Raw genomic sequence first — 16,155 nt, forward strand, 5'->3', positions numbered from 1 at the left:
AAATGTTGAATCCGCGCACTTCAAGCGGTGTCGTTCACGACGTGGTGCAGCGACTTCCACGGAGTCACGGACTTCGGCGGGGCTGCACGATGTCGGGCCTGCGAAGGTCGTTGCATTCCAGCGAAGATCATGGATCCAACAGCGGCATCGGTCCGAAGTCGATTTCCTTGAATTTCTACCAGCTTTCCTTCCAAGGGCCCAGGGACTGGATAGGGCACCACTTGGCAGAGCAGGAGTGTCTCCAGAGACTCCAGGTGCTGGCAGAGAGAAGTCTTTGCTGTCCCTGAGACTTCAAACAACAGGAAGCAAGCTCTAAATAAAGCCCTTGGAGATTTCTTCACTAGATGGAAGGCACACAAAGTCCAGTCTTTGCCCTCTTACTCTGGCAGAAGCAGCAACTGCAGGATATCTCAGCAAAGCAAAGTCACAGCCAGGGCAACTCTTTTTCCTCAGCTCTTCAGCTCTTCTCCAGGCAGAGGTTCCTCTTGGTTCCTGAAGTGTTCTAAAGTCTGTTGTTTTGGGTGCCCTTCTTATACCCAATTTCTCCTTTGATGTAGGCCTACTTCAAAGTAAAGTCTCTTTTGAATGTGAAATCCTGCCTTGCCCAGGCCAGGCCCCAGACACTCACCAGGGGGTCGGAGACTGCATTGTGTGAGGACAGGCACAGCCCTTTCAGATGTAAGTGACCACTCCTTTCCTCCTTCCTAGCACAAATGGCTCATCAGGAAATGCAGACTATACCCCAGCTCCCTTTGTGTCACTGTCTAGTGTGAGGTGCAACCAGCCCAACTTTTGAACTGACCCAGACAGGTAATCCACAAACAGGCAGAGTCACAGAAATGGTATAAGCAAGAAAATGCTCACTTTCTAAAAGTGGCATTTTCAAACACACAATCTTAAAATCAACTTTACTAAAAGATGTATTTTTAAATTGTGAGCTCAGATACCCCAAACTCCACATGTCCATCCACTCCCAAAGGGAATCTACACTTTAATCAGATTTAAAGGTAGCCCCCATGTTAACCCATGAGAGGGACAGGCCTTGCAACAGTAAAAAATGAATTTAGCAATATTTCACTAAGAGGACATATAAAACACATTACTATGGCCCTCATTATGAACATGGCGGTCCGTTCTGCACCGCCGGCGGTAGCGGCAGAAACTACCAACAGAGGAGCGGTCTGGATCACCAAATAATGAACCAAACGAAACTCACGCATCCCGCCACCACCCACCGCCAGGAAAGGATTTTGTCCTCAAAACCGACTTGGTGGCAGGCCTGTTTGCTTTCATAGATGGGTCCTATTTGTAGTTCTGTACATCATTTAGCCCTCAGCTAAGTGCAGTTTGTGAATGGGTGGGTTGGTTGCTTGGCAGTAGCAGCAGTGTCAATTGTTGGTAGGGGGCTTGTTCTTAGCTGGGTTTCCAGTTCCATATCTTGGCCTGAGACTATGTTTGTGCGCCTGCTGTGAAGCTCCTTGGGGTGACATGGTCGGCCCTTGTGATTCCTGGGAGGGTTTTCCCTGTGCTGTTTCAGCTGCTTGGGACAACTGTTGCTGTTTGTCCAGGGCTGTTGTTAGGGCCTCTTGTCCGGTGTGGGTGTCTGAGGGTTTGTTGACCAACTGCAGCAGTGCTCCAGCAATGGTGGCCATTGTGGCGTTGTGTTCTTTCCACTGCTTCATGGCCTGTTGGTGGTGTTCCAGCTGCATCCTCTGACTTTGCTCTAGGGTGGTTACAATCTGTGCCAACCTGTCTTGGGTATGTTGGTATGCCCCCAATACCTCTGAAATGATGTCCTGGGCTGCTGCATCTATCCGATGCCCTACCCTCTGACCCACAGGGGCACTTGACCTTGCCCTGGCCTCCTGTGCCTGTGTCCCCTGCGCAGGTCTGGACGTGCCACTAGTACTGGGGCCTGCATGTTGGGGGTGGGAGACTCTGGCCTCTGTTGCTGTGGTCCATATGTTTGTGCCCTGGATCCACTGGTGTTGGCACACCTCCCCTGGCCTGCTGGTCTTAACTGGGTGTTAGCGGTGACAGTGTTTTCCTGGGTGGGGCTGCTGCATGGTGAGCATCCAGGGCTGTGTGAGGGGCCTGCCTGCTCATCAGTGTCCAGGGATCCTTCACCAGTGTCCTGTGATGTGCCTCTGTCTCCCTGGAATGCTGTGGCACTCCTTGTCCCCTCCATTAGGGTTGCATGGGTGGTGATGCCTGTTGGGGGACATAGAAGTGTTTGTTACATATGCAGGAGGGTCTGAGGTGGGCAGTACTGTACAATTTAGTGCTGGTGTGCCTTTCAGTGGCCTTCAGGGGCGCCTTTGTGAGGTGGACATAGCATCTAGTGCCATTATTGGCGTTACATTGTGGTGGGGGTTATTATCCCATTGTGGGAATGTGCAGGGTTGGGTGGCTGTGCACAGTGGGAGTGATGTGGGTCTGGTAGTGGGTTGTGGCTGATGCAGGGTGGTGGATGTGGTGGGTAATGGCTGGGAGGGGTGTGGGTCTAGGTGGGTGTGGAGGGGGTGGGGTGGTGCATGCATTACAGGTATGGTGTTTATGGGGTAAATGAAGACGACTTACCCGAGTCCATTCCTCCAGTGAGTCCCTCTGAGTGCAGGATGGCGAGTACCTTCTCCTCCCAGTCGGTGTAGTCGGGTGGTGTTGGTGGCGGCCCTCCCCCAGTCTTCTGCACTGCGATGTGGTGCCTGATGCCAAGACCCAGACCTTCCCCTGCAGGTCGTTCCATCTCTTGCATATGTCGTCCCTGGTGCGTGGATGGTGTCCCACTGCATTCAGGCTGTTGAGGATGGTCTGCCACAGCTCTATTTTCTGGGCGATGGGTGTGTGTTGCACCTCGGAGTCGAATATTTGTGGCTCCACTTTTAGGATCTCGCCCACCATGGTCCTTAGCTCCCTTTCGGTGAAGCGTGGATTTTTTGTGGGGGGACATGGTGAGGGTGGTGGATGGTGTTGGGACTGGGGACGGTGTTTGGGTGCTCCTGTGTGGGTCGCTATGCGTGTCCTGTCTGCTGTTGTTCTCTGTCTGGCTCTGGTGCTCTCCGTCTTCTGGTCCTGGTTTCCTTGCAAGGGATTGTGGTGTGTGTCTGGGGGTGTTTTATGGTGTTCTGGATGTGTGTCAGGTGTGTGGGTGCTAAGCCTAGCCAATGTGTGCAGTGGTTGCTGTTGGGCCCACTTGCCGCCCGTGGCGGTCGCAGCCACCAATGGTCGTTTGGCCTCCACTGTCCGCCGAGGTGATTTGTGCATCTTTATTTGGAGGGCGGGATGTGGGTGTGCTTGGTTGTGGCAGGGTGGGGTGGGCCGTGATTCCCGCCAACAGGGTCCTGGCGGGGAGTGGTGGTGTGGGAATGTTTGGCGGGGTTAGGTTTTTTGTTCATTATATGGCGGGTTTCCATTTGCCGCCGCCGCCGGGATTCTGTTCACCGCCACCACGGCGGTCGGCGGTCTTTACCGCCATGTTCATAATGACTGCATATATGTCCTACCTTAACCATACACTGCACCCTGCCCTTGGGGCTACCTAAGGCCTACCTTAGGGGTGTTTGACATGTAAGAAAAGGGAAGAGTTAGGCCTGGCAAGTGGGTACACTTGCCAAGTCGAATTCACAGTAAAAACTGCACACACAGACACTGCAGCGGCAGGTCTGAGGCATGATTACAGAGCTACTTATGTGGGTGGCACCACCAGTGCTGCAGGCCCACTAGTAACATTTGATTTAAAGGCCCTGGCACCTCTAGTGCACCTTACTAGGGACTTACTAGTAAATCAAATATGCCAATCATGAATAAACCAATCAAGCATACAATTTACACAGAGAGCATATGCACTTTAGCACTGGTTAGCAGTGGTAAAGTGCTCAGAGTTCAAAAGCCAACAGCAACAGGTCAGAAAAAATAGGAGGCAGGAGGCAAAAAGACTGGGGATGACCCTACATAAGCAAAAAAGTCCACCAGGCTACAAATACAGAATACTACTCAAACGACTTACAGATAAGTACAATATACATTTGTAAAGCGTGGCAAATCACCCATGAGGGTTTCAAGGCACCAGAGTTTCTAACTGCTTTATGGTGATCTGTTCATTTGAATAGTGCGGTCTTGAGTACTTTCCTGAATTGTTGGAGCTATGAGGTGGTCCTGAAGTACAGGGAAGGTTGTTCCAAGCTTTGGCTGTCAGGTGTGAAAAGTTTCACTCTCTGCTGTTGCCTCAGCGGATCCAATGGGTGGCTGCGAGGAAGATTGAGGAGGATCACAGGTGTCAATGTGCAGGGCTTTGCATGTGTCTGTCAACATCTTGTACTGGCATCTCTTGTAGATCTGCAGCCAGTGTAGCTTCTTGAGGTGGGGTGTGGTGTGTCTTTGACTGGGGAGGTTGAGGATGAGTCTGGCTGCTGCATTTTGTATTGTCTGTAGTCTCCCCAGGAGGAATGTTGTGATTCCTAATTAGAGCATATTCCCATAGTCCAGCCTCCTGGTGATGAGGGCCAGCATGATGGTCCTTCTGGTGTTCACTGGTAGAGACCTGAAGATCTTGCAGAGCATGCATATGGTGAGGAAGAATTCAGAAGAGTCTGTGTTTACCTGTTTCTTCGTAGACAGCTTGCTGTCTAAGATGAAGCTGATGTTGCGGGCATGATCTGTTGGGTGGGGTATGGACTGAGTTCATTAAAATTAATTCCTATGTTGCAGAGTGGCAGCTTCAAAAGCCTCCTAAACACCAAAACAATTCATAAAGATGAGCCCACAAATATACAGAAACCGAAATTTACAAGCAATCAATAACCAATACAAATTAAATAAAAGCATAATCAAATACAAATATAGCTCCATAACACCAAAAATAGTTAAAAAAAGTAAAAAAAAGAAAGAATGAAAAACCTCAAATCAATGAATGAGAGGAAGTTTGTTAACAAATTAGACGTACATATTAATGAGACAGAGACGGCTAACAATTAAAATTCATAAAAACAAAAATGGGAATGGATAGAAATTAGCATTCAATATAGTCATTTTCACTCATGTAAAGACAAACAGAATATATTCACACCCCATCTACAAAAATAACAATTGAAAATAATAATGTATTAGAGCACATACACCAAATGATAATAAAACCAAATAGTAGACAATAACACTACTTAAACACCCACTTGCATGCACTCAAATTCAACATACAATTCACAAAATACAGTTAAATAACATGTTAAGCACTACATATACATCTAAAAGCCCTTTCAAACATTTAGAGCCAGATTTATAAGAAAATGACAGTGCTCGTTGCTGCGCCAAATTTGGCAACATCGACCACTGTCATTTTCAAAACACAGGGATGGGCCGTATTTAAAATAAAACAGCGCACCCCTGTTATTCCCCCCTACGCTGGTGCTAAATATGCTGCTGCACGCCAATCCAATCACCCTTGCACCATAGTGCAAGGATGGCTGAGTTGCGGAGGAGATTGTTTTTGTGCAGGAAAGGACACTTTCCTCCACAAAAACAATCTTCAATGGCAATTTGCTCCTTCTATGTGTGCTGCAAAATGCAGCACACATAGAGCATAAAATGAGGAGAAATGAAAGCATTTCTCCTTGTTGTGCCACTCTAACAACACCCCTGGGGTGGCGTTGATTTTTGGCACTGCCTCAGGCTTACAAAAATGTGTAAATATGGGGCAGCTTAAAAATGTAATGGGTGTTGCTGCAGCATGCCCACAGCAACACCCATTGCACGCCCCTTCCACGCAAAGTGCTGCGTGTGAAGGGGCTGTATTTACAAGGTGGCGGTATGCCACAAATACTGGCTTAACGCCACCTTGTAAATACGGTACAGTGTATAGCGACACCGGAGCATCATTAAAAGTGATGCTTCGGTGGTGCTAGGAGCACTTAAATATGCCCCTAAATCTCAAAAAAACCTTTATAATAGTTTTAGTTTGAAAATAACTATTAAAGTAGCCTTACCTTTTCTGATGAGCTGGGATTCTGCAACCTTTCTCCATGACTGCTAACCCTGAATGAAGAAATTAAAACCAGGTTGTTTTCAGATGTAAACTGTAAAACCAGACCAGACCAGGTCAGACCATGGCCCCCCTAATGGCCCGCATTCTGGCAATGGCGTACCCAGACCTTGAAGGGCATTTGAGGGGAGCACAACAGCCACAAGGGGGTAAGTACAGGGCATATTCCTACCTGTCACTTTTCCAAGTTAATGTGTTAGGTTCTGATATCTCACCCTGATGATTAGGAATAAGCCATGAGTGACACAACAGATGAGTAACTGTTTATGCAGATATGTAATGTGGTGCATACTGATATGCCTTGCCTATTGGTCCAGGGACCTAGGACACAACTGTGAAAACTCCAAAACAATTTGCTTTCTAGGGACAACACATGGCTGCATACATCAATCAATCAAGTAATGTTTGTTGTTGTGGATGTAAATTCTATGCTACATACCACTACTCCTCAGCCCAAAGAAAAAGAAGTGATGGATCACTGTTCAGTCATGTGTCTGGTCAGGTGAGTAAATTGGCATCTGCCCCCCAGAGACCACTTGTTTTCAGTGTGTGAGGAGTGCTGCTGCCTCACTACTGTATGTAATGTGGATATGGCTATCATGCATGTGACAGAGCATACATTGCTCTTTAGGTCAGTTACAGATCAGAACCTTCCCTTGGTAAGTGGGTTATGTTAATTAAATTGATTAATGTGCCATCACTGTGGCCAACATTCCTTGTGCCTACAAGTTTGCATGTGTACACTGTTGTTTCATGCATGGTCTACCTGTGTTCATGGGATACTTTCTGTATTCGCTGACATATATGAGCATATCTGAACAACATTAGTGCTACCTCCCTGACTCTATGAAGACAAATTCCACATGGTGAGGTGTGCAATATTGATATGTTTCAGTGTGACATGAGTATTTCCATGTCACCTTCTCCAGGCTACTGTACTGTTGTTGGCAATATAGCAGGTTTTAAGTGCATCATTCCTTAACGTTGTGCTATTGTGTATGTGACAAACAGATGTCTGCATGACCTTGTGTGGGATCTGTGGGAATGAAGTTGGCATTGGCCTACTTTTGTATGACAACAGGTAAATGAGTTATGACCCATGAGGCAAAGCATTGAAGGTGATATTGTCTTCTACTTGTTCATGTTCATGTGATTGCACAACTTTGGCCATGCAATTGTAGTTGTCTGCGATCCTTATTTTCCTTGGGGCAACTGCTGACAGTTCAGATGGCATACGTGCATATGGTATGGCTCATGAAGGAGGCACTTTGATGTAGTTTGTTGCTGGGGCCTACTTGACATGGTAATGTTTGCTAATCACAGCTGTCATTCAAGTGTGATCAGGAACATGTGGTGACCCTTTTTCTTTTTGTATTTGCAGCATCAGCACAGGCAAGTGAAGGAGACTGGGTACAACGAAGTGGGGAAGCATCTCACCATAGTACCTCCAGGTGTGACACCACCGACATGGAGGGACCCAGTGGCCCTGAGGGTGTGGGGAGTGCCATGGAAAAGACAGGATCAAAGTCTTCATTATCGAATTCTACCTCCAGAGGCCACTTCCTAGTAGGCGGTTCCATCTGAATCTACTCCAGTACCATATTTATCCACCACCCCCAGTGCTATTGCCACTCTCTCTTTGCTCTCCCTCCAGTTGGCCATGCCTGCTCACCCAAGAGGGTGGGCATCTCCTTTGCCGCAGGCACCTCCGCCCCAGCCCCTGTTACCCCTGCTGTCCTGAGTGAGGAGGCTATTGACCTCCTGAGAAGAATCTCTGTGGGGCAGACTGCCATTGTGAATGCCATCCAGGGGCTGGCCAGCCAACTTCAACAGATCAATGCTTTCCAGGAAAGCATTCACAGTGCCATGTCTGGCCGGCAGAGATCTTTTCAGGCTCTGGCCTCCTGACTGATTGCAGCCAGTCACCTCCACATTTTCCCCTTCACCTCCCTCTTCCAACTGCAAACCAATCAATCAAGCAGGAATTTGTAAAGCGCACTACTCATCCTTGAGGGTCTCAAGTCGCTGAGGAGGGGGAGAGAGGAGGAGCGAGGAGGTGCTGCTACTACTCAAACCCCCTATTCTCTTGCCTGTCCCAAGCACAAAGACATCCGCATGCACCCACCTCAACACACACAAGCAACACACATCGACACAAACACCACAAGACACACTGGCACGCAGGCACTCAAAATACACCCACAAACACAACATGAGCCACCAATCTCAAGACACCCTCACCATCCCCACCAACCCACACACCACATTTATTGGGACTCAGGAGATAGCTTAGCCTTCTGGCTTGTAGACCTGTGCCCCCCTTACTTAGTGACTTTTAACATACTTAGCCTGCTCTGTTTTAGCACATGTATTTAATAATTTCTTCCAAGATGGCTGCTATGTTTATAGTTATGAAGATGTTTAGATTTCACATTATCAGAGTCGCTCTTTGAAGGCGTCACTATCAGCGTCAAAGACAAGTGATAGATGTAGGTATTCACATCATGTCCCTTTCTCACTTATGTGTGACAGGAAAATAATGTAGTTTTGGAGGGCATTGTTTATGTATTTGCCACCCCAAGCATGCCTTCTTGTTTGGGAACATACCTGCATCAGGGGTCCTACAAGATATGTGTAAATACACCTCGCTCAGACAAGGCTATCAAGGGTTCCCTACCAGATGCCATTATCACTATCATTGCTACACTTTGTCTTGATGCAGACCCAGCCTTCGTGTCCCCACAAAGTCTGATCTAGAGACCTCATTCCAAGGTAACAAGGGTTAGGGGGCTCTTCTCATGAACATGGTACTGGCAGATTAGGTTTGACCCACCTAGATCTCTTTAGGTTAGAGATTAGGGTCGTCATGCTAGGGTATTAGGGCCTATTTCATATCTCATGTTGTAGCAAGATTGTGGGGGTCTTTATATTCATGACTCTAATTTTTACAATTCAGTTTCTTGCATTGTTCATTATCCTAATCATTGCATGCATTTTACAGTAGATTGCAGACTTGTTAATAAAACCTATTGAAAATGCTACTGCATCCCTTTCATTGCCTGTGTGAATGAGACTTGTTGCTCATGTGAGAAAAGGGTAATCTCCGCTTAACCATGACTCCCCTGAGATGTTGCACTTTTGAGTCCATGCGTGAAGGCTACCACAAATCACCTTTTACTATTTGGGATTTTGGTGAAGTACTGCTTGTGATCCGGGAGAGTTGGGCCAACAGTTGCCACTTGTAAGATTGGCCTAGTCGCCTACAAACAAAAGTGCTATGATCTCTAAACCAGCAGTCTTGCCTAGCGCAAGAGCACAACTCCAACAATGGTGTTTTGGCACTAATTTATGGATTCCCTGAGCATGACTGTCTTACATACAACAGGTGCCCTAAGTACCATTATACAGAGATGTCCGTGGTCTTGGAGATAATCCTCCTCAGGTGAACAGGGAGCACCTAACAAAGCTTGAGGTTGTTCAAGCTTGAACTCTTAAAAAGACTTTCTTCCCATTTGGTTTTCCATCTCTTTACCCATTTCATAATATGGCTAATGCCATAGACATTCCTGAGAATGTCAAACATGCATTAACCCTCCACCTAATAGCACATGGCTTGCCCACAGAATGAGAGAAAGTTCCAATCTGGATAGCCCAAAAAGCTAATCAGCTGGAGGCTGTGTTTCCCCATATGGGGCCACAGGAAAAACATAGAATTCTTACAATGTGCTTGCCATTCGGAATGGTTCCCTCAGTGGATGACTGCGCCACATGGGGTACAGTCTTTGCTGCGATTTACACGACCCCACATGGTACCCTGACATGTGCCAATTTACCAGAAGTGTTAAAACAAATTTAGAACTAACATGGGGCTGATCCAGCCCTAGATTTGGGGTTAAACTGATGCATAACTTTGACACAGTCTCCTCAACAATACTTAGTAACATTAAAGGGGAAGCAGTAGCATTAGCTATACGCCTGCGGCTCCGAGAGATTCCACACTTGGAAAAATAGAAACAGCTACCGTAAATAATTTCCGATACCTATAACAGTATAGGACAGGATAGTTTGGGAGCCTAGAGGAAAAAGCCTGAAATATAGAGTATCCCCCCTCAGGAAAGTACCAAACAAACACAGGAGGGTTCTAAAAAGTGCTGGGATAAACAAAAGCAAATTAGACAGTCAAAGTCAGAGACCAGACTCCACACCCGGAGGTCTCCGAAAGGAGATATAATCTCAGAAATAGAGAAAACATTAAAACTATACTGATTCATGTCCCTCTCGTTTCTTTCAGGGTGTACTGGATAGACGTAGCGAGAGAGTGGGCCGGTCAGAGCAATGTCCTGTTTATGAAAAAGAAGAAAGACTAACTATGGTCTTCAGACAAAACAGAAGACAAGTCCTTTCAACAAAATCCACAGTTTAAAAAGAAAAAGGTAGCAACACTTTCAATTAAAAATGCCAGTAAACTTGAGAATATTGCTGAAGAACAAGACTGGGGCTCTGACACTGCTGGACAGCGAGGTAGAAATCACGACATGACGCCAGAGTCTGAAAGATCATCTGGATGCAACAGCAACTAGCGACCTTATTGCAGTCAAGGCTGCGGATGGGTGCGTTCGCCCACCGACAGTGTTTATGATTTGAATATCAATATTGAGGGCGACATATTAGTGTGATATTCTAGGATGAACTTAATTGTGAAATCCTATTGGGCGAAAGAGACTGGCCACCTGAGCACATCCCTAAGCTCCAACATGGAAAGATGTAATTTTGCCTTCTTTCTCTGATCTTGTTCCAGAAACTGTAAAACAAGCTTACGCTGTCAACTGAGCTTTAGCACAGGCAACTGCACAACCATGTAGGTTGGGATAAGGATTCTCCTTACCATGTAATACCGATTAGGTCTACACCCTGGCCTCAGCCCCAATATCCTGTTAAACAGGAGGCCAAAGCTCCAGTGAGGGAGGTCCTCACTCAACTTGACTTGAGTACCAGGGGATAATTGAGCCCTGTGTCTCTGCAATAAATAACCGGTTATTCCCCGTTGCAAAACCCGAACATTCATATAGAATAGTCCTGGATTACAGACACTTAAACAGTCATACATGTGCATACACCACACAAAATTCACACAGTACAGAACTAATTAACAACATAGGAGGTCATTCTGATACTCTGTTTGTGCCAAATGTGCGTCAAAGAATTTTGACGCACATTCGGCGCAAACCTTGCCCCATATTTAAACTATGATGCCCGACCCCATGGACGTCAAAAACCTCCATGTGCGCCATTTTTGGGATGCGGGAAACCTCCTTGCATTAATGACATGCAAAGTAGGCGTTCCTGTCCAAAAAATGACTTTAAGGCTTGTGCGTCATTTTGACGCACAGGAGGGGCGTGCCTTAAAAAACGGCGCACAGCCTGATGTGCACCGTTTTTTATAGCCTGGGTGAGGGCAGGCGTTAAGGGACCTGTGGGCTCACTTCCATGGACTCAGACCATGGAAGCAGTCCAGAGGTGCCCTTCCCTGCCCCCAGGGACACCCCCTGCCACCATCACCCACCCCAGGAGGACACCCATGGATGGGGGGACCCATCCCAGGTAAGTACAGGTAAGTTGAGGTAAGTATCATTTTTTTTTTTTTTTAAGTGGCATAGGGGGGCCTATTTTGGGCCCCCCTACATGCCACTGTGCCCAATTGCCATGCCCAGGGGACAGAAGTTCCCTGGGCATGGCCATTGGGCAAGAGGGAATGAATTCAGTCTTTGCTAAGACAGGAGTCATTTCAATGGGGGTTGTGCGTCAAAAAATGGTGCAAGTCTGATTTGAGCAATGATTTTTGACTCAAACCTGACTTGCACCATTTTTTGACGCACAGCCCCCATTTTCCCATACGCCAGCACTGCCTGGTTTGAGTCATTTTTTTTTACTCTGACCAGCTTGCAGCGCCGGCTAACGTCAATCCTTAAATAAGTCGCCCGCATGGCGCATAGGAATGACGTTAGCCGGCGGTACATTTTTTTACGCTAACCAGCGAGGCGCTGGTTTGCGTCAAAAAGTATAATTATGGGCCTTAATTTTAAGAAAGTTAAAATAGCCTTTCTCAGTGTATTGTTCCTTGGATATGAGCAATCAAACTAGGGCAAGAGCGTGGCGCTGCACTCCTTAGAAAAATGTGCTCAACTTCAAACACCAAATACCATCAAGAAACTACAGTCTTTACTTGGTTTCTTTAACTTTGGTAGAACTTACATTCCCGATTATGCACAATACATCAAGCCACTCAATGACTTAATACGCCCTGATTTTTCTAGCAGACACTGGACAGTAGAACACACAGGCATCCTTAGAGGATTGCAACAGGACATGCTAGAAGCATAACACTTACACAACCGTGACAAGAAAACAAAACTGTAAAAAATTATTTATGAAAATAGGAAATGTTTTTAGCTTTCAAATGACACCAAAATGAATAACATCGGGTAAAGGGAACCGGATATATGAATTATTAAAGATTTAGGTGGTCATTACAACCCTGGCGGTCGATGTTAAAGCGGCGGTAAAGACCGCCAACAGGCCACTGGTAAAAAAAATGGAATCACGACCGTGGCGGAAACCGCCAACATAGACAGTCACTTTAACACTCCGACCTCCACGGCAGTACAAACAAACAGCGCGGCGGTAACCGCCAACAGACAGGCGGAAGGCAATGTACCGTCCACAGTATCACAACCTACCAATCCGCCACCTTTTCCGGGGCGGATTCAACGTGGACAAAAACACATCGGAAACAGAACTTCGACCCCACGAGGAACCAGGACGCCATGGAACCAGAGCTTCACATTTTCCCAGCTTTCATCTTCTTGCTCCTCTACCAGGAGCACGAATGCCGGCGGTGAAGACCACGGTGAGTACTGCACCTATGACACAGGGGAGGGGGGAGGGAAAAAACAGGGGGACACACACACGCAACACGCAACACCCCCACCCTCACCCACGACAACACACACACTAATACATATTGATACATTACAGTAACACCCCCCAGCCCCCCTGGAAGAATGCAAAGACAAAAGGAAATGAGTGTAACCATTGTAATCTATTAAAATCCAGTATGCAAAAATATATATACACTATTAACACATATATACACCAAGAAGAGAAGTCCAGGTATTGCTCCATTTAAGTCTGTGGAACACTGGGACCACACTGCATGGGCGAGGCCCACACAAGGTACCCGAACATGACGGAGAGAACACTGCAGGGGCATCGGATAGAAATAAAACAAGCACCTCAGGGGGAAGGGAAAGGGGGGGCACCTCAGCCGGATGAGTGCACAACGCCAAATCCACTAGGCGTCCACATGCCCACTGTTCAATCCTGGGGAGTGCAAAGCCACAGTCTCTCAAGTCTCTACAGTGGGTGGGTTGCCCACTGTTCAATCCTGGGGAGTGCAAAGCCAAAGTCTCTCAAGTCTCTACAGTGGGTGGGTTGCCCACTGTTCAATCCTGGGGAGTGCAAAGCCACAGTCTCTCAAGTGGATAACAGACTCCACTGGTTCTGGAGGGGGCTTTGTGCCCAGAGTGCTTCATCATGCCAAGGACAGAGGTAGTGGATGTAAATCTCCACTGGTTCAGGAGGGGGCTGTGTGCCCAGAGTGCTTCATCCTGCCAAGGACAGATGTAGTGGATGTAAATCTCCACTGGTTCTGGAGGGGGATTTACGGCCAGAGTGCTTCATCCTGCTCATGGCGGACTCAGTAGCGTCAGTGCTCTTGGCGCTCATGGGCCAGCGGTGCTAGTGGTGGTGGTGTCCTTGGCAGCGGTGCTTGTGGCGGCGGGGTCCAATGCAGCGGTGCTTGTGGCGGCGGTGTCCTTGGCAGCGGTGCTTGTGGTGGCGCTGTCCATTGCAAGGGTGCTTGTGGCGGCGGTGTCCTTGGCAGCGACTCAGCTGCTGGCGGTCCTGTCTGGTCACCTCCTGGGCAGCGTGGCTGGTTCTGGCAGTCGCCTCTTGGGCAGCGGGGCTGGTGGTGGTTGCCTTCTGGGCAGCGGGGCTGGTGCTGGCGGTGGCCTCCTGGGTACGGGGCTGATGGCAGTTGCCTCCTGGGCAGCTGGGCTGGTTCTGGCAGTCGCCTCCTGGGCAGCATGGCTGCTGGCGGACTCATCCTGGGCAGCGGGGCTGATGGCGGTCGCCTCCTGGGCAGTGGGGCGGGTGCTGGCGGTCGCCTCCTGAGCAGCGGGGCTGATGGCGGTCTCCTCCTGGGCAGCAGGACTGATGGCGGTCTTCTCCGCCATGCCGATCTTCCCAGACTTGCTGGGTTTCTTGTGCCCCTTCCCCACCTTGGAAGGTGTCGCAGCTGATTCCACACTGCCACCTGTACCCCTGGGAGCAGCTATGGTGGCTGGAGTCTTCCCCCTCTCCCGCCGGGCACTGGCCAACTTTTGATGCTTGACAGGTGGGGGACTGTCTGTGCTGTGGCTCCTTGCCACACTGGCTGCCCTGCTGCCTGGTGCACTCCAGAATCTGGTGACTACTGGCACCACTGATCCCGCCGATGTCATGGCTGAGGTGCTAGGTTGGGACCTTGAGAGTCGGGCCCTAGGGGACTGACGGGGTGGGGGAGGTGAGGGAAAGAGTTCAAGGGTGGACAGGAAACGTTTTCTTGGGAACACTGGGACGGGTAGCTGGAGGGGGTTTGGGAGTGGAGGAAGAGGTTGTAGGAGGTGTACGTTTGGTGACTTTGGGTAAAGGTGCATGCGCTGGAGGCTGTCGTGAGGTGGATGGTTGTTGGGTGGGTGTGTGCCTGCGTTTGTGTACCTTGGAAGGTGGCGTCACAGACATACTGGGAGTGGACACAGGGGATGTGTGAATTGTGGTGGGGGTGGTGACTGCACGTGAGCGGGGTGTGGTGGTGATGGAAGTAGTGGCTGTAGATATAGTGCATGCAGGTGTGAGTGGAGACGAGACTGGGAGGGAGGAGGGAAACGAGGAGGAGGGGGACACAGTGGAGGCAGTGAATGTTGCTATGTCTGCATGTGTGTGATGTTTGCGTGAGTGCCTGTGGGATGTGTGGTGCTTATGTTTGCATGAGCTTCCTTTGTGTGTTGAGGTGTGTACATGCTGGTCTGATGGTGTACTTGGGGTAGGCTGAGGTACAGTGGTGTGGGTCTGGGTGGAGGAAGTTGGAGGAGGGAGGCTAGAGACAGGGACAATGGCTGCCATCAGTGCTGAGGCCAGAGTCTGAAAAGCTTGCTGAAGGGCTGCCTGACCAGAATGAATGCCCTCCAGGAATGCATTTGTCTGTTGCAACTGCCTCTCTACACCCTGGATGGCATTCAAAATGCACAACAGTGAGGGACCTGAGGAGGTCAATGGCCTCCTCACTGAGGGCAGCAGGGGTGACTGGGGCAGGGCCTGAGGTGCATGGGGCGAAGGTGATGCCCACCCTCCTTGGTGAGTGGTCACGGGGCAAAGGCTGAGGGGCTGCTGGGAGGGCGGTGCTGGAAGTGGGGGTGGCGGCTGTACCTGTAGATGGGGAGGGCACGGTTGGGCCCACCCCCACAAGGGAGCTCCCATCAGAGGACGAGTCTGTATCACTGGTCTCAGCTCCTGTCCCTGCCGTGGAGCTCACCTCGTCCTCCGTCCCACTGGTGAAATCCGACCTCGTAGTGTCGCCCTCCACGGCCATGTGGGATGCAGCTCCCTCCTGCTCCGGTGCCACTGCTCCTCCGCCTGATGATGCTAATGTACATAAGAACAGGGAGAACACAAAAAGGGGGGGACGACAGAAGAAATACATGTTGAGTGCATGCATTACCGCTACCGTTGGCGGGCACTACGCCACGCACTTGGGGTCCACTATTCAATCCCTGGGACATGGCCTACAAGGCTATGGCCGACATCTGCACACAAGGATGTCACAGGAGCCTGACTAGGTGTAGTTAACACTGTACCCAGGTGGTGTGGGGTGCCACAGGGCCTGCCTGAAAAAGGAGACCTAACTAGCACACTCGCCCTGGCCTAGGGGAAACCCTCAGCTCACCTCCCCCACCCAGACACCTCCACTGCATGCTGAATCAGCAGAATGAGAGTGTACTCACCCCCTTGTTGCTGCTGTGATG

This window comes from Pleurodeles waltl, chromosome 9 (genome assembly GCF_031143425.1).
Source record: "Pleurodeles waltl isolate 20211129_DDA chromosome 9, aPleWal1.hap1.20221129, whole genome shotgun sequence".
Lineage (NCBI taxonomy): Eukaryota > Metazoa > Chordata > Amphibia > Caudata > Salamandridae > Pleurodeles > Pleurodeles waltl.